This window comes from Ambystoma mexicanum, chromosome 5q, assembly GCF_040938575.1.
Source record: "Ambystoma mexicanum isolate Mex_15411 chromosome 5q, UKY_AmexF1_1, whole genome shotgun sequence".
Classification (NCBI taxonomy): domain Eukaryota; kingdom Metazoa; phylum Chordata; class Amphibia; order Caudata; family Ambystomatidae; genus Ambystoma; species Ambystoma mexicanum.
In genome coordinates this window covers 486,134,407-486,146,820 of record NC_090933.1, presented here as the reverse complement: position 1 = coordinate 486,146,820, position 12,414 = coordinate 486,134,407, and positions in this window count along the sequence as shown.

Here is a 12,414-nt window from a genome sequence, read left to right as displayed (position 1 = left end):
GGCCGGAGCGCCTGAGGAAAAACACAACCAAGAGAAAACAATGATGAAAAGCAATGAAGGAAAGAGAGGAGCAGGGAGCAACGAAGGAGGGAAAGAACGGAAAGCAAAAGCCGTTATAGCGGGGAAAGGAGAGGAGAGAGAAAGGCAGAGTACAGTGTGTGCTGTAGCAGAAAAACACAAGTGATGCCTCCCAAAGAGGAAAAGCGGGGCGCCGAGCTAAGGTTGCAGCGCACTGTCTGCCGGAAGGGGAGGGGAAATATACCCGTCGACGGACAGTGTCGGAACAACTAGACTGCTCGATGTGTTTCCAAGAACAAAACAGCACTATTATGGCTGTTTAAATGCCAGCGGTCCCACAGACGTCTACCGACTCGGGACATGACAGGCAGAGGTCTCATCAATGGATCAGATCAACTGACAATAAACGGAGAATAGAGCCAGGTATCGATGACATCATTAGTGACATCATGACATAGCCGCGTCAGTCATGTGTCAAATATGTAGGTGCTGTGCATTGGACAGGTAAACTCATAGGAGGGGTGGAGAGTGACATCAGAAAGGAAAGAGGCAATTCATAGCATGCTGAGACCTATGACAGTGAGACAAATGCAGTACTTTTTAGGTCTCTGCATCTACTGCAGAGCTTGGGTATTTGCCTACTGCACATGCACGAGACCCTTGTGAGTGCAAAAAAAGGACAAAGAGGGGAGGGCACACAACAATATACCCAAAAAATGATGGATTCATTTGAGGAGCTGAAGAAAGCAATATGACCTGCTCAGGTGTTAGGGATCCCTGATTATCAGGACACATTTTATTTGTTCTCACACTCCAATGGAGTATTGATGACTGCAGCATTGACACAGAAGACTACCGTAGGACACAAACCTTTGGCATACTATAGTGGGAAATTAGACACAGTACTGAGAGGACATTACCCTTGTGAGCAAGCACTGGCTGCTGCTACATTTGCAGCAGAGATGTCAGCGAGTATTACAATGGGGTTCATTACTGCCCTATTCATGGAGCATGCTCTCTTTGCAATGCTTGAACGACCCAAGAGTACTTTGACCATGCAGAGGGCCTCAGGATACAAGGACATATTATCAAATCCAGCTATTAAGGTGGTAAGATGCAGGACTTTAAATCCAGCGACATTTGTAGCAGAACCAATAGAGGAGAGGGAATATGTATATGATTACACCACATCCATGGAGTAGTATGGCGATCTTCCAAAAATAAGCGAAAAGCAACTTGAGGGGGGTGTACTTTACATTAATGGTTCTTTGACAATACACCAGACCATGAGGGAGACAGACTGGGATGGCGGTAGTGAAATTCGAGGCAGATGGGACAGCTGAGGAAGTAGCAAGTGCACAATTACCATAACATTTTCAGCTCAGGCAGCAGAATTAGTGGCTCTTATATTGGCATTAGAGCATAGGAAGAACCAGGAAGTGGCAGTTTATTCAGACTCTGCCTACCTGACATATACATGGCATTCTGGGTTGTCACAATTGCAGAGGAGGGTCCTCGGATGTGCTGACGGCATGCCAGTGCAGCATGCACCCCTATTGGGCAGACTCATAGAGGCACTTCAATTCCCAGCAGCCATAGCAGTCATGAATTGCCAATCCCACAGGAGGGGGGAGGATGCCATCACCAGGGTAACGATGCAGCAGACAAAGAAGTGAAGCGTGCAGCTAATTTGTTGGCATTTCAGATTTTGACACTCCATCTCACATGCGTATTATTGTGCGTGCAATGGTGTTACATGAAGGGTATAACCCTTCACCAGTGACACAGATAATGGAGTTGCAGGGACGCACACCGAAGGAGTAAAATGAATTATGGCTAAAAAGGGGATTCTCTATAACTCCATCAGACACATTAGGATGACAGGAAAGCACAGGAAAGCTGGTGAGGCCATTGGTGCTATTACAGACTGCACTCACACAACTACACCATATGACCCACATGTTGAAGGATGTACTTGCTGCTCACATTGAAGAATAGTGATTTTGTCCCAATTTAGCAGAACATGTTACTGCATTCGTAAATAATTGTGTTACTTGTAAGAGTTTCACTGCAGATCATACACTGAGTGTAGTGAAAGGAGGCATACCTCGTCCAGTAGGTCCTTTTCAGCATCTTCACATAGATAATGTGGATATTTTCCAAGTATGTCAGGCCTACTACAATATGATAGTAGTTGTGTGCCCATTGTCCTGATGTACTGAGGCACACCCCTGTTGACACCCTGTTGCCCTCAGAGCGGCAACATTCATAGTTAAAGGAGTTTTCCCATGCTGGGGCATGTGTGAGGTCCTGCAGTCTGACAATGGCCCTCACTTTGCTAATTACATATTTCATCACATAACAACTTTACTGGTGATACAGCATATGTCAGTGACCCCCAACATGTAGATCGGGAGCAACATCTTGCTTGTGGCACTCTAAATTGTTGCTTGCCAGTTGCTCTGGGTGATGGTGTGGAGGCCTAGAAGTAGGTGTTGAAGGGGTGCGACCTTAATAGCAATATGGCCAGATTAGGGACTTTATAACCCATCCTAAGCAAGGGCAGCTTAGACCAGGAACCTGTTTTATTACCTTATACAAATGTGTTTTCTCAGTGGTATACCTACTAGTTGTTGCAATATAGCCAGGACAGAGTAGTGGACTGTGTGTTAGAATGTTGGCCAATAAGCCTTATATGATTCCAGTTGGTTTATTTGTTGCCACCATGCAAATTATTTTTTTGGTAAATGTCCTTATTTGTTATTGCAGTGTCATTGTTAAAATCCTCTCCTCTTCAAATACTTTGTCCCGCTGAGTACAATAGTTTAACCATGTTTGTGTCCTGGAGAAAATGGTCTTATGCTGTTCCTTTGTACAGGTAGTAGGAGCATAATGGACAATTAAGTGGCATGCATAGCCTACTTTCCATTATTAAATAATTTGCATGCACTGATAATGGGCAGATAAGGTAAATGCATGCCAAATTTTTCATAATTAATTTGCCCTATATTCAAATCCAATTAAGTTACTGTTAATACATTTAGATTAACAAGTCAATTAATTAATCCAAATATGTAGACCGTTATTCATGGAATTATTTGCGTAAAAAACAGGGATTTGTGTGCCAGTATGCCCTCAAATTCCCATTAGTCATACAGTGATTTGGTGGCAGAATGGCACGCAAATCCCCATTTTATACGCAAATAATTCCATGAATCAGGTCCTTAGTTAACACCACCACACCCCTCCATGAAGTGGACATCAAATGCTCAAAGTTTTGACCAATATTTGCCACTATGACTTGTTTAAATTCCCTTTGAGCAGAGAAAAGAGGCTCCAAAACCTTCAGAAAAGTGTTATTTTTATTCTCAACCACTTTTTCACCAATATAACAGGTCACAGGAGCTTCAAAATGCACTTTGCCATTACATGGCAAAATAATTTTTACAAGGTAACACCCAAACCCCCAGATAAGTGATCTTTAAAGCCTACCATGTATGATCAGTATTACTCAATCAATATTTATTTAATTGTATTTCTCCGTTAAGTTACCAACATTTAAAACATGTATCATAGTTAATACAATTCTCATAGAACAAGCGCAAAATAAAACAGCAGCTTTAACATATTCAAACAAGTGATATATAAAACCCTGATCATTACAATTTATCATATAAAAGATAGCTCCGATGTATGTCCATGCTACGCCTGCACACCTTAATTTATTGAAGGGTTGGTAAATTTAAACGTATCATTAGCTTCAACCTCCTGTATTCTGGGGATCTTATTTCACAGATTTCTCCTTGCCATCTTATATGTGTACTTAAGTCTGTAAATAAAGCTAAAGAGGGTACCCTATCTATATTTTGGACATCTGCCTCTCTCCCCATCGAACAAGCTCTTGCTTTAAGAATTATTTTGAGTTGACTTAATGTGCCAAATGTAGTTATAGACCACTCCATATCCAAATAGACAGTGCTTTACAACCCCCTGTTCCAAAGTATTTTTCTTTACCAGCGGAGTCTGTAATAACGTGCACTGTAATTCATGCAAAAAATCCCAGATGTTCCTTTACAAAATAAGTAAAAAATATTTTCTGGCCCAACACCTTCAAACTGAGCACCCCAATTACGCTCATATGGTTCTAACAGGTGTATCTGCGGGGAGACCTGCTATTTGGCACAGGAATCTATTTTGCAACCCCTCAAGGAGATGACAGTTTGAAGCACCCTAGATTTTGCTGCCATAAAAGTTAAGGAGCAGACCTTTGCCTTATATACCATCGGGCACTAGTCCAATTAGAATGCCCAAAACTTGAAATAAAAATGTGAAAAGTCCTTTAATTGTTAATGATGCTCTTTCAGCTGTCTTCTAAAAATGAATGACCCAAGCACCGCTTTTCGAGAAGAGTATGCTAAAAATAAAAAAATGGCCTGCCCCCTCATCTCTATATTCATTTAGAAACTAGCCACATGGCTTACCCCTTTTCCCAAAAACCATAATTTTAATTTTGATCATATTTAATTTAAAACTATAGTTCCCAAAATAAGGGGTAAGTCATAGAAATCAGCAGACGAGTGGCATACGCGGCTGGCGCACAGAGGGAACGTGCGCCAGTCTGCGGCAGCCGTGTGCGCCAAAACCCATTTCAGTGCACAGCGTATTTATGGATACTCACATCCATAATTAGCTGTGGCGCAGAGTGGCGCAGCAACCCTGCAGCAGCGCCAGTTACGCCCCAACCCCGCACCATGCACCAAAAACATCACACAAATCCCCTACATGGCGCAAAGGGCAGTGGACCAGCATACAGCCCCCCAACCACGAAAACGTGTGGAAAACTCCCTGCGCACCCCTCGGAATATGCGTACCCCACTCGCGCTAGCGAAATCACATGTGAAAGTTCACGCACACCCCCCGGAATACACGTACCCCACTCGCGCCAGCGAAAACAAGTGTGAAAGTCCACATGCACCCCCGGAATACACATAACTCACTCACGCTAGTGAAAACGTGTGTGTAAAGTCACGCGCACCCCGGAATACACATACACCAGCGAAATCGCATTTGAAAGTCCACATGCAACCCCGGAATGCAAATACGCCAGCAAAATCACAGTATGAAATGCCAGGCGCACCCCGGAATACATGTACCCCGCTCCTGCGTGCAAAAACGCATGTGAAAGTCCACATGCACCCCCGCAATACTTGTACCCCGCTCGCGCTAGCAGAAACGCATGTGAATGTCCATGCGGACACCCGGAAAACATGTACGTCAGCGAAATCGTGAATGAAAGTCCACGCGCACCCCCAGAATACACGTACCCCACTCGCGCCAGTGAAAACGCGTGTGAAAGTTCACGCGCTCCCCTGGAATACACGTACTCCGCTTGAGCTAGCGAAAACGCATGTGGAAGTCCATGTACACCCCCGGAATACACGCATGCCAGCAAAATTGTGTGTGAAAGTCCACGCGCAACCCCGGAATACAAGTATGCCAGCGAAATTGCATGTGAAAGTCTGCGCACACCCTTGGGAACACGCGTACCCCACTGCGTCAGGTAAAATGCATGGAAAAAGTCCACCCTGTGGTGTGGCCTGCCTGCGGGGCATGCCCAGGGGTGATGGGCTGCCTGCGAGCCATGGACTGGGGTGATGGGCTGCCTGTGGGCCATGGACTGGGTGATGGGCTGACTGCGTGCCATACCCAGGGTGATGGGCTGCCTGTGGTCCATGCCCAGTGGTGATGGGCTGCCTGTGGGCCATGGACTGGGGTGATGGGCTGCCTGCGGGCCATGGACAGGGGTGATGGGCTGCGTGAGGGCCATGGGGAGGGTGGATGGGCTGCCTGCGCATATTCTGGGGGTGCACGTGGACTTTAACATGCAATTTTGCTGGCCTACGTGTTTTCTGGGGGTGCGCGTGGACTTTCACACGCAAATTTGCTGGCCTTCGTGTATTCCGGGGGTGCGAGTGGACTTTCACACGCGATTTCGCTGGCCTATGTGTATTCCGGGGGTGCGCGTGGACTTTCACACGTGTTTTCACTAGCGCAGTACGTGTATTCCAGGGGTGTGCGCAGACTTTCACACGCGTCTTTGCTAGCACAATGAGGGTTCATGTATTCCCGGGGTGCGCATTGACTTTCACACGTGATTTGGCAGTGTGTGCCCTCCCGGGAATGCCCCCCTTCATCATGCCCCGCAGGCAGCCCATCACCCCAAACCATGGCCCACAGGCAGCCCATCACCCCAGACCATGCCCCACAGGCAGGCCACATGGCACCATGCACTCGGGGGCACCGACACATGTCCCCCACACACCCCCAATGACGTGCACTTGCCAGCAGGCCCCGACTCATGCCCCCCCAGACCCCTCACCCACCCCCATTGACGGGCACCTGCCAGCAGGCCCTGACACATGGCCCACCAAACAACATGTCCTAGCAAAACAGACCCATGGCCCTAATGCCAACCCAAATCCCCCTTGCCCCCAGTGCAAACATGCAACCATCCACTGCACCCACTCCCAAATTACCCATGTCATGACAGTCTTAAAAGAACCACCATGCCCATGCATAAATGCAAAACAGAGCAACACAGTGGCAACACATGACTGAGGCAATGTTCATTGAGACATGCACAAAACCAATGATAGTACACAACACCAATCATGAAGTTAGAATAAATGTATTAAAAACATAATGAAATAACATTAAGGAAATCAAACTTGAAAATTAATAAACAATGACAGATATTACCAAAAAAAAACAGAAAATCCAGTGAAAAACAAAAATCCACGGCATGAAAAAAGAAACGTGGTCCATTGCCAATGTCAATACGAAATAAATAATCAAAAAAAAAGAAAACCATTGATCCATGGAAAATGTCAAAAAAGAAAGTATGTACAAGTCTTCAACTATATAAAATCCAAGTCCAAAGGGTCCATGAACCCCAAAACAAATGAAACCTACAAAAAAGCCCTATGAATAAAAAACTATATACATGAAGTGGAGCAAAGTCCATGAACTCCAAATAAAAAGAAAAAACAAAGCAAACCTAACACTAAAGAAATATGTATAAAGGCGGCGGGCAAGTCCAACGGCTCACTTGTTGATGTTCCTGGCCAGGGCATCATCGAACTCCACGTCGATGTTCCGGAGGCGGGCCTCTTCCCTGGCCTCAAGGTCTCGCAGTGATGCATCCATGGCCTCCTCCAACTCCCTGTGAGTTGCCTCGAAGCACTCAGCAAACCTCAATTCCCTGCGCATGGAGTTCTCCGCCCTGACCATAGTGAGCCGTACCCTCTCCGCCGCTGCCTCTCTGCATCTATTTGCCGGCCCAACCACTGCCACATGGAAGACACTCCCAGTCCAGGGTCCTCCTACCCCTTGGCTGATGCCTGCCCTCAGGATGTTGATGGCCCGAGCCATGATGCCTTCGATGCAACTGCCTCTGCCACCACGACGGCCTCCGGGTTGATGGAATCCACCGGCGCCGTCATGCATTTGCCCTGCCCGATGATACTGGCACATTCTCCATCTGCTGGGGTCCAGTTGGTGGGGTGGCCACCCCTACTGGACCTCCGACACCCGACTGTTGCAGGGATGGGATCTCTAACAGGTTGGCTGCGTTGGTTGGGGCAGATCGACAGGGGGCCCTGGTGACATCTGGGCAAGAAGACGGCATGGAGAACGACTGGCGTATAGTGTGCACAGAGGAGGAGAGGGCCGCAAGACTGGCCGACACATAGAGGAAACCCCCGAACACGATCCCTCCCAATTGAACCACATTGGCTTACAGCTCTTCGTGATGACGTGCATTGTCCCACCAGGAAGCACGCACATCATCACGAATGTCACGTGTGCGCAACACGACACCAATCAGGACGGACTCAATCAGGTCATGGGTCCTCACGTCCGCAGGTAGAGGCGTGCCAGATGACATGGACCGCCCACCTACCTGCAGATGGGCCTGGGACGGGGCATCCCTGCTGGTGCATGGTCAAGCAGTCACAGTGTCAGGGACAGAGACATGCACAGGCACCTCTGCGGTGACCTGTGCTGCCTCCTGCCCCTGCCCCTGGACTGCACCACTTGCACCAGTAGTACCACCCCCACCAGGCCCCATGTGCGGCTCTGTAGCAGCCTCCTCCTGCTCTATACACACCACCAAACTGGATGGCTCTGCCCCGTCTTCCACCTTTGCAAGCCCCTGTGGGGGCTCATCCACCCCTTCTACTGCAGCCGTAGTGGCAGACGCGGCACCAGTCCACTTGCTCCCAGATGATGGAATTTCCTCGGAGGGTGACTGGGCCTTGCGTCGCCGGCCGGTGGAGGCATTCCTGCCGCTTTCCTCCACAGCGGTGTCTCCGCCCTCTTCTTCACTCGCCACTGTGTAAAGGGAGACATTGAACACAAGCATCAGGGTACTGAACAATAGTACCCTAGACACAAAGCAATAGCACGTGAGTGGCACTGTCAAACGTCACTTCCATCATTAAAACTAGGTCACTACCCTGCCAGTGCCCCTGGGACCTATTCTAACTGGCCCCTTCCTGTCGCAGCAGCACTCCATCATTTTGGGGAACAAGCCTTGGATCGACTAGGGGGGACAAGTCCACCTACCCCTCCAGGTACAAAACTCCCACATTGTCTACTGGTAGGTGTCCTGTTATTGCTATTATCATACATAATTGGGTGCATTGTCTTGCATTGTCTAACGCGAACATTGCCTGTTTAAGTTGCAGCTACCTGGGAAGCCGGTGCTCTTGTTCCAGTCACCTGTGGCCTTATTAAACGGTCAGTTCATTATATCGTCTATCTCCCTGACTGGTGCTTGGGGACTGAGACATTCATAGTCTACGCGGACCCTAAATCTTGACAGTTACAGAATAGATATGTGCTAGACATACTAACAGCCATGGAAGGAGGAGTTTGCACCAAGATTGGGCCTTCTTGCTGTACATTAGGCCAGCAAATGACGCAGACAATGGAATACTCACTGAGGTGGTTACCTGATTATCAGAGACAGATGCTGCAGGAAAAGATGAAGGATGGCTGTCACATATCTTATCTTGGGCACCAACATGGATAGCCGACAGACTGAAGGTGTTAGCTGCAGCACTAGTGTTGATATTACTGACCTTGTGTGTTATCAGAGTATGTATCACACAATGCCGAAAGATGACTGAAAAGACTGTAGGGATGAAAGCACTGGCATACACAGACTCAGAATACAACAAGATAAACAAAGCTTAAGATACACTGAGAGCACAGAGAACAGATTGTCCTCTGTTTCTGGCTGCAGTATTGTTCAAGTATCCCTGCAACACCAAAGACTATTGGGGAACATGGATTTGGTGAAACTCTGAAGGAGACTGCAGTTATGGGACATGGAGTTTGGATGATCATGCAAGATTCTGAGGAAACCTAGGAGGAGTGACAAATATCTGACTCCCAAAGCTGAAGGTGAACAAGGCTGGAGTTTAGGTCGACAAATTGACCAGAGGGGGGATTGAAGAAATGGTCCCCGGAATGGTCCTGGTGACCCCTATGCGAATGTCGAATTGCAGGATGAGGAATGAAAGGTGTAACTTGCTGTTAGGCCTGTCACCGACTATACCAATGTATCAAAGATATGACAAGAGATATTCTCTCAGCCATTAAAACCATATCCACTTGATGGTTTCAAGGAGATAGAGGTCTCCTCAATGGATCAGATCAATTGACAATAAACGGACAATAGAGCCAGGTATCAATGACATCATGACATAGCCGTGTCAGCCATGTATCAAATATGCATCCATGCATGAAATTACTGAGACATACATCGAGCTGACAAATAAAAACATGCTTATAACTCCTGTAGGTAGAGGACGGCTACATGTTACATAATGTTAAGAACCTTTTCTTTCTCCAAAGCGACAACACAAGTTTCAGAATAAACTTGGACCAAGCTTGCATATGCTATATTGCAACTAACTGCAAGAAGCCATGAAAACACAGAGGGAAGTGAATTAGGATGGAAAAGCCAGGCTGCAAGTACATGGAAGGGGAACGGTGATTCTTGCAGCAGGAGGCACAGAGCAGGTGTTCACAGCCAAAGACAAGGGCAGGGGCAAAATACCTGGTTCCCGAGGCAGCAAGCCATCTGCAAGAATGCAGAATAAAATCCTCATAGTTGCAGACAGAAGGGCTTCACTTTTCGGTCCTCTCACATGTGACCCAGCAGGACATGACAATGCCCATTTACTCATGGTGGGAAGAGAAGCTGTTCCCAGAGAGACGGAGTGTTGATACAATGATACAAGTGTTGCCCACCAAAACTGCAACCTACAGGTACTCTACTAGGCCAGGTGATCAGAGCGTGGCAACAATGGGAAACACAGAGCCCTCCATATCCCTTCCCATCACATTGAAAAGGTACACCGAGCTCTGTGACCAGAAAGGGTCCCGGGCCTGGGAGGACCCGCCCTAGCCAATCCAGAAGCTCAATTTCTGAGGTGGTGTAGAATGTTGCATGGGCCAATTGTCTTCCTGCGACCCTGCAACAGTCGGGGGAATTCTCAGGTGAAGCCACCTAATTTCGACAGCCAGTAGAACAACTAACCCATATAGGTCCTATAGGTAGTTAATCTAAGCTGACCAACAGGGATACGCCATAGGTTTTTTGGGGTGAACCTCATTTTTGTTATGTCATTTGTAAATAAAACTGTGTGACACAGGTTCAGGAGCTGAGCTTGCTGGAGATCCTTTTTCCTGTTATGATCCCTATCTGCATTGGATAATAAAAGACAGTGGCCCTCATTCCGAGTATGGTGGTAGCCATGGAGCAATTAGCTCCATGGCTGCCTCCCATACAGGTACCGCCTCCGGCGTCGTTCACTGGGGACTTACCAGTCCATTCCGACCCTGTAGGGACTGGTAAGTCCCCATTGAACAAGCCATTCCCCATTTCCATTAGAGCCCAAATAGGGCTCAATGGGAATGGGGAGGACGCTAATAACGGGCTCACGACTTGTGAGCCCATTATTAGGCCCTGGTCCCTTAACGGGTCCCGTCCAGAACGACTGGTGAGACCAGCCATTCCTGGTGGGATCCGCTAAGGAACCTTGTAGTAGGGCGGTAAGGGATTACTGGCACCGGTCTCCTTACCGGTGCCGGTATTCCTTACTCCCCACCTTGGAATGACCCCCAATATAATTTGCCCCATGGCTGAGTCCTCCATTTTTCAATTGGAGAGTCTGCGATGGGCCCAAGATTCTGTGCTGACGCTGGACATTGTTATTGCAAATCCCCAATTCCACTGTTACACAACAACACTGGCAGAGTTTGTTGAAGGGATGGAATCTGGTGAAGGTGTGGAATCCGGTGAAGGTGCAGAAACTGCAGAGGTGGAGTAAAGTTGGGGAACACATGCACTTTTTTGGGCCTAGGGCAGCATAAATCTTTGGCTGTGAATTCTCACGGTGGAGTAATTAAGCAATAACCACCCATTTCATGGAATGGAAAAGGTGATAACAGCCTGGGGCCCAAGTGAAAGGCCTTAGCATAGTGAGGTTGTTTAATTAGTGTCTCTGGGATGTTACCACCCATTCCAACCCTTGGAACGGGTGGTTATTGCTATAAGTACCCCGGGTTTCCAATCCGGAAACCCAGGGAGCTAAGAGCATTGCAGTTTGATTCAATGAAACAGATCCCTTGCAGTGCCTCATTCATTGAATCAAACTATTTTCTTAACAAACATGGCCGCCATGGATCAGGAAGGTGGGGATCCATACGGAGCCCTTCTTCCATTTCCATTGCGGCCACTAAATGGTAGCAGCAGCGCGGAGGCAGCGGGCATTGCAGAAGAAATGAGGTAAGTAGGGGTGGGAGGGATGGGAAAATTAAAGCGAAAGGGAGGGTGAGGGAAGATGGTGGGTTGTGGGAAGTAGCCATCCAGATCCTTGGAACATGGGCTTGGATCGGTAGATTCAGCCCGTGATCCAAGGAACCTGATTGGTTGCTCACACTGCTAAACTGTTTGTTAACTCTGTTGAGTTGGTTATACTGTAAAATGCATAGGAACATTTGGAGATGTGTGGGTATAGATATAGATATCCTACTGTCATTTGAAGTATTGTTTCACAGTAAATGTCCCATGTTGTATTTAAAAAAAACTTCATGTAAAGATTACTTATAAACATCACAGTTACGCATTGTATGGCATACTTTGCAGTTGTTTCTCCTGGTAATACTGAACATGCAGCAGAATATCATCAAAGACACATGATAACCCAGCAGGGTTGCCATTGCCTGCTTAGCACTGAGCAGCTTATGTAAAGATGGCTCAATGGATATCTTTACTGACACCTTCTTTACAAGCTGTGATACAGTGTGTACCTTTTGCACACT